The sequence below is a fragment of the Bemisia tabaci genome, chromosome 10, assembly GCF_918797505.1.
Source record: "Bemisia tabaci chromosome 10, PGI_BMITA_v3".
NCBI classification, from domain to species: domain Eukaryota; kingdom Metazoa; phylum Arthropoda; class Insecta; order Hemiptera; family Aleyrodidae; genus Bemisia; species Bemisia tabaci.
Window position 1 is genome coordinate 25,203,112 of NC_092802.1, and position 5,586 is coordinate 25,208,697.

A 5,586-nucleotide genomic window follows, 5' to 3' on the forward strand; every position below is an offset into this window, starting at 1 on the left:
CCAGTACAATCAAATAAGACGTCTTAATCAAGCATATAATTGCTGGCAGTGTAATTCATGTAATCGCGGTGAGCAACGCGGCTTCTGAGACAGCGACTCCGCCCTTTGACTCCCTGGTCCCTATCAATATCGCCGCCCGGCGCCCTGCCCGTGCCGTGACAGTTACAGCTCAATTTGCGCGTGCAAACACCACTCATTCGCCATCAGCCGCAGCCAGAAGTCCCCAATCCGCAGCCGTTCAGATCTGCCAGAGGCTGATTATTGAAATTTATATTCAAAAGATTGACTGGAATATCTATTTCTATATGGAGAGAGTACGAACACGTTCATAATTGAATCAGTGAGAACGAAAACACACCAACTCGAAAAAATTAAAATAATCAAGACACACACTGGAAAAAAAAAACACATCGGATCTAGAGTCCAGACTCTTGAAAACATTGACAAGAAAATGGACTCTTGATTCGATCAGATTTAAGCTTAAATCAAAAGGGAATCCGCTCAAATTAAGAGAGCTCTTGGTTCTAGATTCAAGCAAAAATCCGATTGTATCAAGAGTATTTTTTCTTGTCAATGTATTCAAGAGTCTGGGCTCCAGAACCAATGTGTTTTTTCTCCAGTGAGACACATGCAAAACTGAACAGAATGGGAAGAAGCTAGTCTAGGAAAAGATTGTCGGTGCCGAAAGACAAGTACTTAAGAACACTTTAAAGGTCCAAGTTGGAACGGATGCACTAACTTCAATTACCTTTATGGAAATTGTCAGTCTTTAATGAAGATCGAAGATTTTCGAGTTACCGAGATGGTTTGTTTTCATTCTCACTGATTCAATTTTGAGGTTAGATCGCGGAGCTTTTAGGGTCCAAAAAAGAGGGCCAACCGCAATAAATTCAAATCGTGCTGAGTGATTTATTATTATAATTTATACTCTATAAAGCACGTATTTGACTTAGTTTTGGCACTAATTCACTAATTTTGCGTAAAAACGCTTATTTCTGAATATTCTTGGCCGTGTTTATTTGATATTGGAATCTGGAGATTGTTAGCGATGTTTTTTGCGTTAGAAGACTGGCTGCCCTTTTTTGCCCTAAGAGCTCCATATTTTGGCAAGTCCGCACTTTCCCTACATAGATACTCTACGATAGACAAAGCAGACATAGGGAAAAATGACCAATCACATCAGTCTAAAAAAACTACCCGTTTCAACCGATAGGATCGCTCTATTTTCCCTTTGTCTTCTTTGTCTATCGCCTTATCGATCAATTTCAATAATCAGCCCGCAGGTGTTACACCCAGAACACATGCAGGAACATGCACGCAGCATGTTCTGAACTTCCATTCGTTCTCGTCAAATGAGTAATTTTGAAAAACATTTTCCAGGACGTCTCTCGGAGACTTTAACGAAGCTATAGGAAAGTAGTCAAAATTCACATACGGCGTTTTTCCCTAGCACGGCAGCATAGAACACGCTTCGCAGTCTGGCTGTTTAACCCTGGATTGCCCCGTATTTGTTCTAAGTATGCGTTTAACTCAAGATGGCTAAACCTGTCGAAAAATTGATCCTTAGGTGATAGCATACAAAAGAGCCCTCCCTGTAGAAACGCGTAGATGACGCCCCTCAGGATGGCGGAAGCCCTGCCCAAGGGAACGCGGGCCCCGGTGCGCCCGCTGCCAACTGACAAATTTGACGCGTGCTATCAAGGGCGCGGGGATGCTGGTTTCCGCAAAAACTCGAGTTAATTATCGCTCTCCGATTGTCAATACGAATCGCTAATTAATGATTTGCCCCCTCCGGCGGACAGTGGCTCACTGATGCCGCGTCGGGCTAGTTCGGTCTAATAGTCGAAGCAAGAATGGTCGTCTAGCAGAGGCGTATCTAGGTATTCTACGGGGGGGGGGGGGGATTCCATTTACATTATTTTGTGTACGTTCCTGTATTTTATGTCTGTCCGCCAAAAGTAAAAAAAAGGTACAATTAACGAGGCTAAGAGGGGGGGGGAGGCGAGTCCAGGCCCCCTGGACCCCCCTTGCCTACGCCACCTCAGCCTAAAAAGAAGGAATTCGGGACGAAGAGGAATAAGAGAGTAAGATGAGAGAAAAAAAAGCACAGAACTAAATTTAAGAGATTCAATAATTTAGAATTCATCGAGAAACTCAAATACTTCAATCGGGAAATAATTTAGACTTATAAAAACAGTAATTTTGGAGAGAAGTAAGAATCTGTTCGCAGATTTTTTTTTTTTTTTTTTTCCTTGAGACCCGAGAGCGGAAAATTTCCAGGAAAATTTTCCGATGATTCTCGTCGAAAATCTACTTCCCTGGGAAACTTGACAGAAAAACATGGACACACATGAGCAGGATGGTAGAACAGTGTTGAGTCCATACTATTCCGTGGAGAAATCAAAGCCAGAAAATCCAGAAATTAGAATTAGAGATCTTTCATTTTCTTTTTAGAGTAAACTCTGTAATTCTGATTCTTTTGATTCGGTTCCCCCACGGAGAAGTGTGTACCCATTAAGTGCTATTCTACAATATTAAGTTTTATGTCTGAACTGGCAACCCTACAACTCAAAGCCCATCGCCCGCGTGCGACTAGACGCACACACTAGCACGTTAATCCGAAGGTATGGATGCCAAGTGACTCAAAACTGCTGATTAAGAAACGCTCCTTTTGAAAAGTGGCCACTCTTAATCCATTCGTAATTTGCCATCGCATAGAATCCCGCATCGACGAATGGGCCTGTTGCAAGCAAGAGATACAGCCGTGCAAATAGACTTTTTAGAGGTTAAATGACACGAAAATTACGATGGTCACATTAAAAAAGTCTAAAATACACTCCTTACTGCGCTATTTGTGTTGTTAGGAACGCGCTTTTTCAAATTTCCGCGCGTCTGGGGGCAGTTTTCTAACGGAAACAATTAACGGCAACTCGCGGCTATTTCCGGTCAACTAAAACTGACAACATAACCTAAAAATCGGAGCTCGTGACATCGTGAAATGAAATGTAGAAGGATTGCGTTGGATATTTAAAAGTTGATCGATTTGATTACCGCATAAAGCGTATATGGACCACTATAGGAGATCACGTTGGGTTTGTAAACAAACTGAAGGAAAAAATAACAACAACAACAACGACTCGGCATCTTCCGGAAATCACCGAGCCCGCCGTTTGCTCGTTTCCGGTGATTAGAAAACTGCCCCCAGACGCGGGAAATTTGAAAAAGCGCGTTCCTAACAACGCAAACTGCGCAGTAAGGAGTGTATTTCAGACTTTTTTAATGTGACCATCGTAATTTTCGTGTCATTTAACCTCTAAAAAGTCTATTCGCGCGGCTGTATCTCTTGCATGCAACAGGCCCATTGGACTGTGATCATTCTACGAAGATATCTATACCCATTAAATTGGGTTGGGTTAGCCATTGAACCTTCAATCCAAATGACATCAAAGGCTTGATAAACTTTTCTCATCAAAATATAGTGTCTCCGCCAAAAAATATGAAGCATTGATTCTTGTAGATAGTAGTGTGAAGCGCTGGATATGAAAATCCGATCGAGGGTCAGATCGCCTTCATTTTGTGAAAGTATGTAAAACGAGCTCTCTCCTGTTAAAATAGTGGTATTTTTTAAGCAGTGCACCATTGGTGACGCCTGTTGCTACATCCCCGCCAGCGCGACTATTTAACAGCGCTCATTCAGAGTAAGTCAGTAACACGACCTCACTCACGAAGAAAAAGTGTTATCGCATCAGAATGATACCATAACTGCGCATCGCGGTTTTTTCATTTCTGGATCTCATCATAGCTGCATTAACCAATTGAACGTTTCATATTACAAAAATCATTTTATTTTTGTCATTTTTATCTGAATTGTATTTTATCATCTTCTTAATACACGAATATTTGAATTTGAATCTTAGACTTTATGGTGGAGTATATGGAGATTCAATTTGTATCTACATTGGCCTTTTTGGTAAACGATCGCAAAAAAATCTTAAAAATTTAAATTAATGCCATAAGCGCACTAGTGAAAACACCGCCTCGCCGATATGTGAGCTTTGACCGAACAGCGAGTTTGGCGCGGCATGAATCGATATTTTCCCATTTGAAGCTATGGTGAAGAATCAATTATTAAGTTGCTCGTTGCAAAGACCCTGACAATCGATATTTTCTATAGGTTTAAAGGACAGAAAAATCGATTCATTTGATCACATTTGACACTTTGATCGAAGTCGAGGTGACTGGGACGGATGGACCTTGACCGAAACCGCTTCAACTCTGGAGGAAAGTTCCAGAGCTAGGTAAACGATTCGAAAAAAAAAACTTATCTGTATAAGAAAAAGCAACCGAATATGACCAACTTTGATAAAAACATCCTATCAAAGCACAGGAGTTTCTAAGCGTTTTATCCTTAGGTCAGTTCTGGTCAGTGGCCGCGTGGACAATGGTCGGCCTTGTCGAAAAAAAAAACTAGCGAATGCTTGAAGAGACTCTTTAAAATAATACCATCTAGTAGACTTATCATTCAATAAAGACAAATACTTTTGATCCTATCTGAATCATTGGTGATTATAACCTACCAATTAAGATTGTTAAACGTGAAAAAAGTTGGCGAACTTATTTTTTCAGCACGTAAAATTATAGTTTCGATCTTTTAGATCTCCGATTAAAAATGAGCATTACAAAACACTTATACTAGATTTCTAATAAAAAAATATTTTCTCTAAATTTTGGTGTGTAAACGTGTACAACGCATCGGAGATAGGGAAATAATAAAATGAAAGTGGAGATACCGGGGATCGAACCCGGGGCCTCTCACATGCAAAGCGAGCGCTCTACCACTGAGCTATATCCCCAGATAGGTGGTACGTGAAATGTAGTTATCACTTGGACCTAATATTATAATCAATCAAATCATCAAAAAGTTTAACGTTAAACCCACCTGCCTAATTCGTATTCTGAAACTTTAACAAGTTAAAGCTCCAAACTTTTGAAATTTGTGAAAGTACAGCTTTCAATTTGTTAAACAAAAATTGTACATAATTTGTTCCCAGAAATCCATGTTGGATACTTTTAAAAGGTATTTTAAGGTTTTTTAAGGTACAAGAGGGAACATTTTTGTAAGAATAATGGCAGAAAAACTTTGACAATATCTAGTGTAGTTTTTTACGCTTTTAAAGTTTGAAACAACTTTAAAAAATACTTTCAAGTAAATAATTAGTTAAAAAAAGGTTTTTTCGCAAATTTTACCTTTTAAAAAGAAAACCGATAAGATTCCCTAAAACATTACTTTTTACTTGTTTTTTAAAGATTTTGAAAATTGCTCTTAACGGTTGTTGTTACCTCCGTTAAAAAAAAAAAAAAAAAAAAAAATTATTCCTCGCGGCGAGTTTGGCAACATTTCATATATGGCCAACATATCACCATTGCGCTTTTCGAATTTTGGCAATATAAGATCCATAATTGGTGCAATCGAGGTGTGCCATGCAATTTAGACCGCACTCACGATACAGACATAATTACTGGTTCAATTAAAGTGGTCGAGGTTTCAGACTCGTTGCCCAAACTATGACGCTATTTATTCGTCCG

At 39.6% G+C, this 5,586-nt stretch overlaps 1 non-coding gene across 1 annotated transcript; it reads right to left on the reverse strand.

Moving 5' to 3' along the window:
- Window positions 1-4,781: 4,781 nt before the first annotated feature.
- Window positions 4,782-4,853, reverse strand: TRNAA-UGC (transfer RNA alanine (anticodon UGC)). The gene has a single exon. It is a non-coding gene; the product is annotated as a tRNA-Ala (tRNA).
- Between the last annotated feature and the right edge of the window lie 733 nt (window positions 4,854-5,586).